General features: G+C 35.2%; 1 pseudogene across 1 annotated transcript in view; it reads left to right on the forward strand.

The window, feature by feature from the left end:
• The window catches only part of LOC306872676 (regulating synaptic membrane exocytosis protein 1-like), a 70511-nt pseudogene that overhangs the window by 16341 nt on the left and 37582 nt on the right, over positions 1–16588 (forward strand). Inside the window, exons 3-6 of the transcript in view lie at positions 6481–6749; positions 8636–9510; positions 14277–14317; positions 15726–15836. The product of the transcript in view is annotated as a regulating synaptic membrane exocytosis protein 1-like (transcript). The remainder of the gene's footprint in view (positions 1–6480; positions 6750–8635; positions 9511–14276; positions 14318–15725; positions 15837–16588) is intronic.

A 16588-nucleotide genomic window follows, 5' to 3' on the forward strand; every position in this document is an offset into this window, starting at 1 on the left:
AAAATAAAACAGCCCATATATGTGCGTACTACAGTGAAAAAAAAGTGTACGATTGACTTCCAAACAATTTTCATTTCTAGTAAATAGAAAATAACAAAGAAACCTCAATTTACACATGCAATGAAACATGACATTTTGAGGTAGATAGACTGAAATAGTATTTTCTTGTGAAACATACTAACATTATCTGTTTTGTTTACAACTTCGAAATTGTTTTTTTTTTTTTTTTTTACAGTGTATGCAGAAGGTGAAATTTCCATCATGCACACTGTATACATACCCTAGCATGTATGTGTAAAAAAACTAAAGTATACTGTGGGCTTTAGCCATCAAGATGTGATTCATCACAGAGCAGATTGGACTCTACCTGAATTATATACAGTATGCTAAAATTACTCGCTAGCGGAAATGTTTTGGAAAGCTAATGCAAAGATGATTCATGAGAAACATGCTTGTGGCCCGCTAACAAGATAAAGAAACAATCTCTTCCTAAAAGCCTTTTAGCGCAGAAACTGCTTAGCTTAGCCATTAGCCATGTTGTTAGGGAAAGGAATGAGTTTTATTTACCAGTGTAACACATCCCTTCTGACCAGAAGCAGGCTTGGGACTGTATTTATCCCTGTTCTGTTTACACGGCGTGCATAAATGCTGATGTGCGCACATGCTATTCCTCCTTTCAGTCCTCCAGTAGTAGAGCTAGCCAAGCAAATGTGAATGTCCTTAAGGAGTCTGTTCTGTGGATTGATGTGCGGCAGGCCGGCAGCTAGTGCAAAGATGGTATATTTTCTGAAACAGAATAGGGCATTGTAAATATTGGGAATTATGCTACAGTATTTTTCTAAAGATCAAGGAACAATTTGGTTTCTCATGATATGGCCCCTTTAAATTAGTACTGACAGCCTAAGCAGCCTGTCACAGGTGTCTGCTTTAATATTAAAATTCCTTTGAGTGCTTTATTGGATCCAAGCTGTGCATGTGTGTGTGTGTGTGTTTGTGTGATGTATGAGCAAGTTTTCTCTTTGGGGTGTGCAGTGGAGACTGTGTCAGCATATCTGTCAGTTTTTGAGAGGAAGGCAGTTATTTTTCATAACCCATTTCTTCTGAAGTAGCACAGTTGAGCCCCAGTCCTTTTCCCCAGACCACTGCAGATGCAATAGACTGCCTTATTCCTCTCTGTCCCACCTGAATTCAATTCTCTTTAGCATCAAACCTATGTCACTGCTTTTGTTCTTAACAGCTAGTCATATCATTGTATTTACGTATTCATGTTTTTATTTGCTCACTTTTAGGGCTGTGCAATTGAACAAAAAATCTATCTTGGATAAGTTTTAACATATATCAATAAATGTATACTAATATATGAAAAAAGCCACATAAGGACATTTAACATTTTTGATTGATGCAAATGAATCACTAAATTCACTGAGACAAACACTGATTTATGTAAATGATATCAAACTTAACAAAGTTTAAATAAGAGAAGCTTTTAAAATATCTTAATTTGCTCATGCTCACAAGTTTTATGAGCCAGATTTGTCTATATACCTTTTTTACTTTTACTATCACTATAATGCAAATTAGACATTGAATTGAATCAAGTTTTGAATTAACTTACACAAACAGTTTGAACTGATTTACAGACTCAATGATTTAATGAATCAAACTTAACAGTGTTTACATAAGAGACAACATTAAAATATCTTAACATGCTCATACTTCCAAGTTTTATTAGCCGTATTTGTCTATTTACTATTTAATATATGTAAAATGCAGCATAAAGACTTCATTTAATATTTTTGACGGATAATATAATATAATTAATTATTCTTAGCAACAATGTTTTTACAGACGTTTAAATAAAAATGCCTTTTTATAATTTACTTACTCAAAACATTTAATTTTTTAAAAAGAGTTTATGTACATTTAAATAAGAGACTTCTTAAAATTCTTGTAATTGCAGATTTTATTAGATATTTTTTTCTATTTTTTTTTTTTACTTTTTAATATTTTAATATATGGATTAAAATATATGGAAAATCCCACAAAAGGAATTTTTGAGGTATAACTGCTATTGAATCAGACTCATCATTGACATAGATAGTTTGTACTGATTCACACAAATGAATCAAACCTAACTATATTACTATATACTTAATATTACTATATTACTATATACTTAACTATATTACATGAATAAAAATAAACAACTGCAACAATTTCATTGACTTTTAAATAAAAAAGTGCTTAGTTTCTAACTAGTCATTAGGAAATAATAAGGGTAAATAATTGTGATATTCATGACTTTATGTACTGGAGACTCACACTGTCATCTGTACGTCTCCTCTCCTTTCTCTGATTTGGTTACCATGGAGAACAGTATTCACCAAAGCAGGGGGTGGGTGGCACACTTATGCTTAGAGAATAGTAGAGATTGTATTTACACCCATATAAATGTACACACACACACACAACATTCCTCTTCCGTATCTCTCTTTCCATATGTGCTGACCTCAGGTCTGCAGTTAAATTAAATTAAACTTGTTTATACTCTCTGATTTTTATTGGGTCTTCTAATACTTAGCTACTAGTGATCTCCCTGCACAAGAAAATCCTATTCATGCTATTCAGGAATACAGTGAAACCACTGTTCCTGCCCTCTCTCAGATGTAATCTCTCTCTTTCTCTCTCTCTCTCTCTCTCTCTCTCTCTCTCTCTGTCTCATAACAATGGCCAGGTCTTAGTGGCCTACATTTTGAAATGTTTTATCTCCCTTTTCTCTTTAGTTCTCTAGTTGGGAAAGGGGCCCTAGAATCAAGCCTTTGCAATATGAGAAGCTTTAATGGCTTTAGCTGCCCTGGATATTGTTGTGAACTGGCCTTTGGAGAAAAAAATAAAAAATGAATCAGCGAGAAAGTGAATCTTCCATTGTGCGTACGGCTCGAATTCGATTTAATTCAAGGATTAAAGCCTTGGATTATTTTACCCATCCTCGACTGCACAAAATTAGTGATGAGTAATCTTGCCATCTAGCCATCTACGTCTTTTACGAAGCATATTCAAAATTATTATTAGGTGTTGATTTTCTTAGTTCCTACTCAAACCCATCTAAACATGATTGGCAAAACCAGTTTTCACCTATATGTGTGAATTACTTTCTGATTATCAATAAAAACATGTCGGATTTTTTTGTTGAGACAGACTAAAGGTCTGTGGTCCATCTTTTCAAGATCAGTGTTGCAGTGGTAGTTTCCCAGTGGCTCTGAAGGGACAAATGTGGGCAGCATTGTCTCGTCACTGGATTGAATAATGGGAAAGGCTAGCAATAGCACGGTGGGATTAGCAGGGATTGCTAATCCTTCCTGAGAGTGTTTCTCTGGCTGGCTCACAGCTGTGGGCCTCTGCACATCTGATTTACCTCAGATTACGCTGGAGCTGTGCCAACTGGATCCAATCAGGCCATGATGCTCTCTCATCCCTTCTCTCTCACTCTCCCTCATATCCATCCCGTCCTAGAACAGCCTCTCTCCTCTTTAAGTTCAGGTCAACACCGAAATGCGACACATTTGTCGGAAAGACATTTCGCACTGGCGATTCTTCAGAGAAATTTATTCTGGATGTTCATGGAGTTGAAGGTTGACCCTGTGAGAGGGGATCCATTATCTAGGAGGACGCCACCATGTGAGTAGCATGAAATAGTTAGTTTGTCACCATTAGAAGTCAATCACTTGATTCCTGTATGAAATATCAAACATCTGTTGTAACGTTGCAGAGCTATGAGGCATTTTTAGCTGCATCTGTTACGAAATATTCTGTTTTTGTGCATCATATAAGCTCTTGCTTTCATAACCGCTTTGCGACTGATCATCAGGCGCTAAAGATGACTAACGTTACAGGCTTTTCGGGGGATGTCTGTTTTTCCGTTCTCACACCATTCATCCAATCGATAAAACATGCAGTGTTGGTTGCAGGGTGTGCATGTTTTACACAGTTCTATATCGCACAGACCTCTGGCTTCCTTGTAGAATCACTGAGATCAGTAAAAAAAAATAAGGTCCTTCTTAACAAAATGTTTCCTGCTGCCAAGACAGGCTTCATGTATTACAATAGGAGTGGATTTACTGTCAATCTAAGGGTGCTTTAAGAGCCTAACGCTAGATCGATAGATTGGACCTCTGTGCTTTTAAAGCCATGAACTTGTTGTCAAGGCAAGAGCTGTTCATTTGATTTAGCATTCCCGCTAATCATGTCAGATCAGGCCTGTCTAGCTGGCAGCTAAAAAAAAATGAGAGGGAGAGAGTGTAAGAGAGAGAGTGTCGAGAAATATGGGTAGAGGAAGTGAAGAAATATGGTGTCGGCGGAGGTATTTTAGGCAGCCTCAGCCATCCATCTCATGAATGAACCATTACAGGGCTCAATAATAGGGCTTCATTGGGGAAAAGGAAAGAGATGGAAGGAAGCAGATTGACAAATATGAGGCTGATGATATAATAACTTGTGCATTTTCAATGCAAAAATCTAGCCAGATGAAGAAAAAGGATGGCTGATTTCTGTTAATTCTGAAGACAGTTAACCTCCATTCTAACATATATACTTTTGATTTAATTTGATTTCTTCTTATTTATATTTGTTTAGTATTGGTATTCTAGCAGTTGTATTTAATTAGCATGCTAACAAATGCACAGTAAAACCATGGTACTGATTGTTTCTGATTTCTGTTACTTCCTATTCAAATATACACACATTCAATCAAAATTATTCAAACCCTGATATATTGTTATACTTTTTAAATGTAAGCTTTTCTGAGTTTTCTATTGCATCTATAATAGCTTAACAGCACATTAAAAGTGATAATGTAAATATGTAATATTTTTGAGTTATATGATTTATTTATTTTGTAATAGAGCTATGTCAAACTTATTCACCATTGCTGTTTTTAAATCACTTATTTCTGTGGTATGGTACAAAGTTGTGTTAAAACACAATTGAGCATTTAGGAAACTCTATAACAAAACTGAATTAGCTTAAATTGTAAGATACATAATATACATATGCGTTTGCTAAAGTTGAGTGGCAAATATGGCCAAGTCAAAAGAGCTCTCACAAAAGCTATAGAGAAGAAACCCCTCAGTTTACTTGCAAGATGATCTGATGAAATATTGGTGAGCATTAGTTTACTCACCAAACCCATAAGACTTTTGTTCATCTTCAAAACATAAATTGAGATATTTTTATTGAAACCTGACAGATTTCACTGAAAGTCCACACAACCAAAATTTTGACACTTAAAAAAGTTCATAAATAGATTGTAAAAGTAATCCTTATGAATCAAGTGGTAAGTTTTCAGAAGAGACACAATTGTTTTATATGAATAGGTTTAATTTAGGCATTCTTTCAGGTATAACTGATCAATGCACATAAATCGAGAACATCAAATATGGTAAATGTAAGGTGAAACATGCTTGCTTGCAGTATGAAAACCTGTGAAGTCAGTTCTCTTGTGTCATGCAAGCACGTACAATTTTTTGCAAGAACCAATGAGGTTTGTTCTTATACGTCAAGCAAATGTGGTTGCCATATTTAATATGCTATGTGCATTTCTCAATACTTTTCAATGTGTAAATGTGACTTTCAATGGATATAAAAAATGAGAGAATATTAAAAATATCTTCAGTTGTGTCCCAAAAATGAACAGAAGTCATATGTTATGAATTTGAAACGACATGACAGTTTTCTTTTCTTGATAAATACATTTGTGCTCTTAGTAGACCTCCAGATATTAAATCGCACAATCTTTCAGGTCATTAAAGATGCCATAAATTCAGAGATTTCAAGCTTTTTAGCTTTCAGATTATGTTTGTTAGTAAATATCCTTTCATCCCAACTTCCTGTTTCATTAAGAACTAAGTTGAAAACTGTGCTTTTCAATCTGTTTATGGGGTTTTTAGGTACCATCAGCTTTCAAGGCTTGTACTGTGTATACTAGATCTACAACCTCTGAATGACTTTTCAAAATATTGCTGCCAACAGAAATTAGTGCAAAAATCCAGCAGGTGTAGGAAACTGTAAAGAAGTAGACTGACTGACTTGAAAATAACCTCTTTTGTACCTTATTGAACATGATTTAGAGTGGTTGACTTGATTATGTAATATTGCAGCTCATATTTATACCTGCTAAACATTGTCAGTTCATATTCCTTGACTATTGCTCAGAGAAATTGCTAGATTAAAATTGTATCAGCTAAATATAGCTAACGAATGTGATAGTGTGTGGATATGTGGATGCACTGTATCTACTGTTATGTATTTTATGTTTATATATGTCTGTCTGTCTCTCTGTCTGTCTCACTTTTTTAAATACTGTAAAACAATGTAATTCAAGTATTCTGAATACTGATATATTAGCTATTCTGTACATCTTGTTCATTTACAATGATCACCAATCTCTGCCTACCTTAATAACTCTTGTATTTGTCTACGCAGGTGATGTGGGTATGTAACCTGTGCAGGAAACAGCAGGAAATCTTAACTAAATCAGGAGAATGGTTTTCATCAGGGCCTGGGGGGAGGCCTCTTAGTGTGGGCGCTCCCCTCAGTGTCCCTCAGTTGGAGAAGGACAGGAAGTTGCGCTCCAGATCACAGGCTCCGGTCGCTAACGACACTCTGCCACTCAGAGCTGGTGCTGGTGACCCCAACAAGGGAGCAGATACGATGCCCGCTTCACGCTCCCGCAGTGAACCACCACGAGACAAGTAGGCCAAAAAAACAATTTACAATTTTTTTTTCAATTTTACAATTTACACACATGCCAATCCTAAATTATATTTCTCAAAGCCTGCAAAGTATGCAATGCAGAAGTACAAATTTATGGGTGGCAACTGAAATAAGCTTTTGTATATTGTGTCAACTAAGGATGGTTCATAAAGGTTGTCTTGTTGGCTTTTGCGTGAGATCAACTAGGATATATATATATATATATATATATATATATATATATATATATATATATATATATATATATATATATATATATATATATATATATATTATTATTTTTTTATTTTTTTCTATTGCTGCAGGGTAAAACCATAATAAAATGACCATTCCTGCAGCCTTACATGATTCACCCCTGATTTGTATCCATATTCCACTTTACATTAAGGTTCAATTTCTTAACATTAGTTAATGAACAATACATTTTTAATTCGCATACACTAATAGCACATTTTTACCATTTTAAAGTGTATAAATTTAAGTTACATTTCACTAAAAAAACTGTCATTATTTACTCACCCTTGTGTCATTCCAAAAATCTTTGAGTTTTGTTTATCTTTGGAACACAAATGAAAATATAAACAACATAATTGCTTTATATGATTAATAGATTTAATTAAGGCTTTTACTAACATTTAAACACTGGTCACTGCACATACGTCACACATCAAATACAGGAAACAAGCTCAACTGTTCTTGCTTGACGCACAAGAAGCTCAAACATGTTTGCATGACACAGCAAAACAGCAACCCCCAAAGTTATTGTGTCAAGCAAGCACATTTGAGCTTCTATATAGATTCATACAGATTACTCTTACAATGTCATTGTAGTTTCTGAAGAATGCATGGTTGTGTGAACTTTAAAATAATGGCCAAAAATAACAAGAATATCTTCATTCATATTTAAAAGAGCGAATAATAACAAAATTTACATTTAATTGTATTATGAACAAACATTAATTAACAATGAACAATAGTATATTTATTAAGATTATCTCAGAATAATAAAGCTTCAAAATGTGTTATATTGTCAATTGGTGTGGTTTGTTTTTAGTTCATACCAAATGCATTAACTAATGTGCTCCTACTTTATATTAGGTGGCCTTAACTACTATGTACTTACATCAAAAAATGAATACAGTGTACTTATTGAGTTCATATTGAATTAATTGCAAAACAATTTTGCTGCTATTGAGGTGGTATACGGGTAATGTTACGTTAGGTTTGGTGGCATGAGTACGTTTAAGGGTGGGTTAAGGTGTAAGAGATGGGTTAACAGTGTAATTATGAATGTAATTACAGAAATTAATTGCAGATGTAATTAAATGCGTGTATTTTTAAATTTTAAGTACAATGTAAAAACATGTATGTATTCAATAAGTGCATTCTACCAAATGATTAATTTAAATGTAAGTACATAGTAGTTAAGGCCACCTAATATTAAGTGGGGCAACTAATGTTTGTTGATTGGACCTTATTGCCATGTTTTAAGATGGCAGGTCAAATTCTTCATAGTTCCAGGGTTATGTGAAGCAATACAAATTGTAGAGGGCTTTGTTAAGACCAAATAGTCGAATAGCCGAATAGTCATTGGGTTCCCAGAACTGAATTTTCAAAATATGTGGTGTTACATATCCCTACTGTCAATATACAATTTGTTCTGTTTTAAGCTGGACATTTCAACAAAATCTGTTTATACTGACCTGTTTTCAGCTGGCAGTATGTGGACTGCAGCTCCTGCCTATTGTAGCAGTTATTTATATTTGTAAATTAGTTGTAAATGCAAACTGGATGCAGCACTTGGAAATTCCAAATGCTATATTGTATCTCACAGTCTTTTCAACTTCTGTCTAATGAATAATAGGAAGAGACCCGTGTCCCTGCACGAGCAGAATGGAAAGGTGATGGGACGTGGAGAGAGAAGGCGAGGCCCAGGCCGGTTGTCATCACAGGCCTCTGAAGACCGAGCTCCAGGTGAGAAGCGTGACAGCAGACGACTGGAGAAAGGCCACTCGCAGGAATACCCAGAAGATGAGCCCACCCATCCCGAGCGGCGAAGGAGACAGGAAGAGGAAGAGCGAGAGCGTCAAAGACGAGAGGAAGAGTACCAGACTCGGTACCGCAGTGACCCGAACCTCGCACGCTACCCTGTCAAACCGCAGAAGGAGGAACAGGAAATGCGTATGCATGCCAAAGTGTCCAAGATGCGTCAGGAGCGCCATCACAGCGACCTAGCCATCAACGAAGTTGGATTAATGCAAGATGGGGGTGAGGCAGCTGGAAATCGCATGAGCAGGCAACGAGTGGCAAACAACGAAGACCGCAAGGCCCTTATAGAAAACCATCGAGCTTATTCTGTGGACAGGACCGTGGGGGGTGGCATTGGGGGACAAGGATCCCTCGCTAAACAGGGCCACGGTGGCCCTCAAAAGGGCCCTACTGGGCCCCCAGACCTCAGGGACGGACAGGACTGGGGCCCAAAGGGGCATCTGGAACCTGGGTCCGCAGCTTTTCTGCACAGGGCTAAGCGGGAAAAGGCTGCAGAAATCATGCGTAAAGATTCTTCTCTTAGCTCGGACCAATCTGATTCGTTACGGCCACCTCCACCTAGAGCCTATAGACCCAAACGAGGCCTCAACAAAAGGCAGATGTCCATCAGTAGCTCGGAAGAAGAGGGCGGCTCCACGCCTGAATACACCAGTTGTGAGGACGTGGAGATCGAAAGTGTTAGTGAAAAAGGTAGGGGATTTTTATGTATCTAATTTTATTGTCAAATAGTCACAAATTCACTAAACACTCTTATTTAAATACCCAATACAGCGGTAAATGTGGTGCTAAGTAAAAAAATAAAAATTAAATTGTATATTTTTTTAGTGATCATGGCAGCAGTAAGTGTAAACAGATTGATGGTGTGTGTATTAGTCTGTGTTTGGTGTGGGACACTGGGACATGGGTGCTGACACTATTTTATTACACAAGGTTATTATAGTAGCAGGTGTTTTAAACTAAAATGAAAAACTGTCTTTGATTATGAAAGTTGATTTTCTTAAATGTAATACTAAAAACAAATGAACAGTCCAGTTAACTAATTCAATATTAGTCCAAATAAAGTGCATACACTGCTATTCAAAATGTTGTGGTCAGTAAGATTCTTTTTTTTTTTTTTGAAAACGAATACTTGTATTCACCAATAATTCATTATATTGGTCAAAACTGACAGTAAAGACATTTATAATGTTACAAAAATTTGAGTCTATATTTCTATTCTATCAAACTTTCTATTTCTGTTTCTTTTGAACTTTGTATACATTCCTGAAAAAAAAGTATCACCGTTTCCACAAAAAATATGAAAAGATATGAATATGAATAATAAGAAATGTTTCTTGAACAGCAAATCAGCATATTAGAATGATTTCTGACGGATCATGTGACACTGCGGCTGGACTAATGATGTGGAAAATTCAGCTTTGCATCATAGGAATAATTTACATTATAAAATATTTTCAGTTAGAAAACAGTTCTTTTAAATTGCAATAATATATAACAATATCACTTTTTACTGTATTTTTGATCAAATACATCAGAATCAGAATCCGAAAGAGCTTTTATTGCCAAATATGCTTGAGCATACAAGGAATTTGGTTTAGTGTCATAAGCTTCCAGTTCACAGAGACAACAACGACACACAGACAATAAAAATAATATGAGAATAAAAAATACACATATGTAAATATAAATAAACAAAAAAATGAAAAAGAAAATAATTTGAAACATAAATAAATTGTATGTACAGTTGTGCTATAGATGATAGAATGGAACAGAATAGAAGGAGGGATGTCCTAGGATGGAGGTGGTTATAAGGTTATTGCATAATGTGGTGGTGGGGGGGGGGGGGGGCATTTAACTGTTCATAAATTGGATTGCCTGGGGGAAGAAACTGTTCTTGTGCCTGGCTGTCCTGGTAATTGGGGCTCTGTAGCGCCGGCCAGATGACAAAAGTTCAAAAAGGGGATGACTTGGATGTGAGGGATCTAGAGTGATTTTCTGAGCCCTTTTCCTCACTCTGGATGTACACAGTGCTTGAAGGGTGGGCAGAGGGTTTACCAATAATCCGTTCAGCAGTCTGAACCGTTCTCTGTAGTCTTTTGAAAAATACATACAGCCTTAGTTGAGCTAAAGAGGTTTCTCTCAAAATCATTAAAAAATTTTGCATAACAGGAATAATTAGCATTTAACATTCAACTAGAAAACAGTTCTTTTAAATTGTAAAAAAATGTTTCACATTACCGTTGTTTTTACTATATTTTTGATCAAATGAATGCAGCCTTGATTGAGCTGAAGAGATTTCTTTCAAAAACATTAAAGAAAATCATACAGTGCTCTTTATTCTGCTCACACACACACAAAACAGATTCACTATTTCTCAAAGTGCCTTAAAACACAGAGAAAATGCAAATCAGGAATAATTCAAGAGTAAAACTACTACCCCACACTTTATGGATTTAATCTTAAAAGTGCAACTTTCATTTGTTCGGCTTCGATGAATGCAAATAATTAACATCTTAAACAGTTCTGTTTTGCATTTAGTGTGAAATGCATGGCCAGCTAGGGTGATGTGAATGTATGTGTGAGTGTGTGGACAGGCACTTGCACTTTAGCTTTGATCAGTTCCAGTCAACTCCCAAAGTTATAGTCAGTTTTTAATAATGGCATGAATATATTTTATATATATATATATATATATATATATTGCTCTCAAAGTTTATAACTGTTACTTCTGCATAATTCTCACATCAAAGCCATAGATAGCATCATGTTACATGTTACGTCATTGAAGCTGTTCAACCATGATGATCAGTCCTGAGTCTGAGGTCTGTGAAACAAACCCTGCTGATTCATGCAGTGAAGCTCCGTTTGTTTATTTGGAACATTTTTAGGGCACCAGATTTGGGAATTAGGTCAGCAGCTCTCTCACATAAAACCGCTGAGTGACTGACTGGCTGGCTTTCATCAGTCCTGGGATGCGGCATGTTCCATTTGGATACCTTTTTCATATTCATTCTTGGGTAACCTATTCCAGTTCAGAGCATGATTACGTTTAGGCTCTTTCCATTACTCTCAGCTGCAGGCTGCAGAATTTTGAAAGTCCCTGGCATGATGCGATTGTATTTAATCAAGCTCCGATTTTCTCAAATTATGTAAAAATTGTGAAAATGTGATTTATATGTGTGTGTTTAGATCCAGAAAAGCTTGCTTTGAAATTAGTCTTAGGACGACAAAGAAGTTTGACATTTTATTCCAAAATTCATTGTCATTTTCAACCCAGAATGCTTTCAAACACAGTACATAATTTGAGACTTAAATGATATTGTAATTGTTTATGTGTTTTAAAAGAGGCTATTTTATGTTGAAGTTGAAAAACACCCTGAAGTTACCATGTTCAAACATAATGTCCCCTGTCAGAGCCACGGCCTGATAGCAAACATGTTCCAATATGCATCTGACTCGGATCATTTCCCAATCCCATCCTCCCATCTTCACTCTATCACACCCCGTCACCTCCTCCTATGCTGTCCTAAAAATGCAAAAGACAGTGATTGCACCAACACTGGAGATGAGATCAAATAGAATCCAATTTTTTTGGGATTGAATTTATTGATTTGATGCCAATAGTTGTCTGCTGGTTATTTATCCTGAAAAAGTTCTTCTTTAATTTGACATCGGTCTTTCCTTAATAAGAATGAACTTGAATCTTGACCATATTGCTTGTGATTGTAGTTGTGCAGGTGTATTAAAATTTAGTATGATTTAGTATTTATATTTACGAAAATGTTAACCTAATTTAAATAATTATTGAAATCAATATTCAGAATTTTACTATATTAGCTTTTGAGAGAAGTTTCTTAAGGTTTTTCCAGTTTTCAGTGTTAATTTATATGATAAATATAATGATTTCGGAAACTTGATGAGGTAGAATGGACCCTTCACATGAGTTGAAATTCTCTTAATATTTGGGTACATGAAAGTACAATAATTATGATGAAATGTAAAACACAATTTCTCAACTAAGAACAATCGTGATTATAATTTTAGAGCAAAACAATCATGATTATCAGTTAACCATTATCATGTAGCCCTAGCTCATATCAAGTTATTCACATCGTCTTAAAAAGTTAGGTTTTGCCTTTTTAGGATAATATGAATATTCACTGCAAAAAGTGGTAACCTGCATTGTTACTTCAAAGAGGTGTTTCTACATGATTTTTGGTTGTATAAATTAATGCAATTAGTTTGATGTTAATTAATTAATTAATTTTTGACTCAAGTAAAACCGGTTAGTTTAGATGTTACCATTGTTAACTCACCATTTTTTTTTTTTTTTTACTGTAGCACCATCTTTGGCATTGGCAGTTGGGTTTGTAATGGCAGATATAGATCTAATGTGATTGATTCCTGATAACTAGGACAAACAAATACTGGACAGAAGCTTATAATGTCATTGACTGAGGAGGGAATAGCTCATGCTTCATTCAGTATGTGCAGAGGGTTTTCTTGGGCACTATACATTACAGTTGTAAGACAGTTTTATGAATGTAATGTAAGATGATCAAATGAGACTGTAAAATTTTATACTTGGCTATATATTACCTTGTTTGGTTTTTGGCACTTTAAACATGTCCCACCTTTGTTGCTGAAGGCAAATATACTTTGTGGTATACTCCCCTTAAGTTAAATGAACTCTCTATTAATTTATAGCATTAGTTTTCTTCTCAAGTGTAAGTCTAGCTTGTATGAGACTATTATTATACACAGTTTATCAAGTGAGAGAATTCCCTCTTCCTGTAAGGTAAATGTCAAATTCTGGGCCTCATTAAACAGCCACATGTATTGATTAGACCTGTCAAAATTACGCATGCGATTAAATGTTTGACACAGTTGATTATTCTTAACGCATTTAAAGCATTTATTCAATCATCGGCCAAAATGATTGACAGGCTGAGATGAATAAAATCCTCCTTTGTACATTGTATTTTATATATGCACATAAATTTGCTCTAGAAGTGTAATACACGTGAAATTGGAACTTTAAAATAAAATAAACATTTTGTTTTATTAAATGAAATAAAATATTAAAAACATGAAAACTAATTTTATTTCAGCTAGTTGCCAACATTTGTCATTTTTTATTAAGTTATTAAATTAACTAAAACTAAATAAACTTAATATTAACTACACAGACATGATTACAAAAAAAAGTAAAATTTTAACTAAAAAAACTAAATTAAGTAAATTAAATAAAGTCTAATTTAAAATATTAACAAAAACTATATTAGGCTACAATATTAAAATATCAGCGATACTAAAATAACACTTTCACAAAGTGGTTTCCATCTAGAAACTGCACAGTTTTTTTTAAACAGTCCTTCATTTCAAGTGTCATCAGGCATCTACAATTTTATTTTGGATGAATTGCTGTGTTCATAATGTCAATTTCTATTCTGCAGGTGACTGGGACTGTCATCCTCTGGACCCAACTGTGTGGCATGTAAGTATTTCAATTGTATTTCAATCATATATTGCAGCATGGCTGGCCCAAGCCTTTATGGGGCCCTAAGCAGAATTTTATTTGGGGGCCCCTCGGTGCCGCCATTATGACTGGTTATTGTCAAAGCTTGATTATTCACATACTATAAATCTAACACACCCATTATCAGTTTTGTTTGTTGTAGCTGTGTTGCTTACATCATACCATTGTCTGCCTGCATGTTTTTACCCTTCTGTGATTTTTAATTGTAACAGTTGCAAACTTACAACAGTGTTCAGGTGTTAATTTTCACTTTAACATTCAAAGTCTTAGGCCCGGGTTCACAGACAGGGCTTATAGACTAAACCAGGATTAAGCCATAGTTCAATTAGGACATTTAAGTGATTTTTATAAACATGCCTTAGAAAAAAAAGCATTACAGGTGTTCATCATAAGACAAAACAAAGGCACTGACATGTTTTAAGATCAATCAGTGCAAGTTTCTTTCAGTTGAAATAGCTCAGATTTACATTTTAGTCTAGGACTTGTCTTAAGCCTTGTCTGTGAAACAAGAAACCGGTGGTTAAAGTATTAAGTGGCATACTTATTGTGCTGAAAAGCAGCTAAATAAACCAGCAGACAATGCATTTACAGAACAAAAATGTTATTTTAACAACATAAATATTAATCGAAGTTGTACGTTTATTACAAGTCATACTTTTTATAATAAATATTAAACACAACATCTGTACAAACAACAACTCTAAATTTATATCTAGCTGAGGCATAATGATATTGGAATATAATAGCAAAGAAGCAAAATGTATGGCTGAGGTAAATAATGCTAAGCTGTTATCAGTTTATGAAACAGAAGCTTATTTTTATTAAAAAAATATATACCCAGGAATGTTATTTTTACTGATCTGACCAGGGGTGCATTTCCCAAAAGCAACTATGGTCGCAAGTTCTGTCGTTACAAATAGAGTTCAATGGAAATAACGACCATAGTTAGCTAACAATGGTTTTGAGAAACGCACCTCTGATTTGTGCCGCAAAACCCCCATGTTTAATTTGTGCCCCCTCCACCCCCAAAACGCGATCAATTTTAACCCTTTGACGCGCCGCGCTTTGGCTGGCGCTGAGCCAGAGAAAGATGTGCTCTGTGCCTTTCATATTTCATGACTGTACAGTTTATTTTAGGTTTCAGACATTTAAATACACTTCAGTTAATTAGTTCGCTTATGCTTTGGGCTGGTTCTGTATTGCAGTCATGTATCACTGGCAATGGATAATAGCAGAAACAGCAGTTGTTTGATTACAGCGTTTCTGTAGCTGAACTCACTGAATTGCATGTTCACATGTAAATGTCATGTCAGCATGTGTGTTCAGCTATAATGGGACTAAAAAAGCATTATTTGCTTCTTCACAGCATCCAGTGAGCTGGCAGCCATCCAAAGAGGGAGATCATTTGATTGGCCGCATCACTCTAAGTAAGCGCTCCACTATGCCACGAGAAGCCGGTTCCCTGCTGGGTCTGAAGGTGAGCTTGTCAATGGCAGTTTACAGTAGCTAATCACATCTCTGTCCATGTATTGCACTTAAAGGGATGTCCCATTTACTGAATTGAAATCTTACAGGTGAAAGCAGGACCAGATTTAACAAAATATAGCTAATAATATGGGAATAATGATGAAGAAATAAACATCCAAAGCTATTTTGCCAGCTAGCAAACAAACCAGGCCTAAATAACAGCTTTCCTTACAGCTTTTTATATATATATATATATATATATATAATTGTAGTGTAATAATATGCAGAACCGGCTGAGTAGTCACTTCCAGAATGAGGACCTTGTCCACTGTGGAGCTTCAGTTTTGCTTTATTGCTAGGCAAGGCAAGGTAAGGCAAGTTTATTTATATAGCACATTTCATACACAGTGGTAATTCAAAGTGCTTTACATAAAAGAAAGTGAAATAGACATTAAAAATCAATAAAAACATGGAAATAAAAATAATAAAAACAAGGAATTTTAAAATGATATAGAAATTGATTTAAAATAAATTTAAAGAAAATGATTATACATAAAATTCATTGCAGTCAGTTCGGACATATAGCACAGTGCTCATTCAACAAATGCAGTTAAACAGATGAGTTTTGAGTCTGGATTTAAATGTTTTAGCACATCTCTTCTGGAAGCTGGTTCCAACTGTGGGCCGCATAATAGCTAAAAGCAGACTCCCCTTGTTTTGTGTGAACCCTTGGTATTTCTAACTGACTCGATCCTAATGATC

This window comes from Barbus barbus (assembly GCF_936440315.1).
Source record: "Barbus barbus genome assembly, chromosome: 7".
NCBI lineage: Eukaryota > Metazoa > Chordata > Actinopteri > Cypriniformes > Cyprinidae > Barbus > Barbus barbus.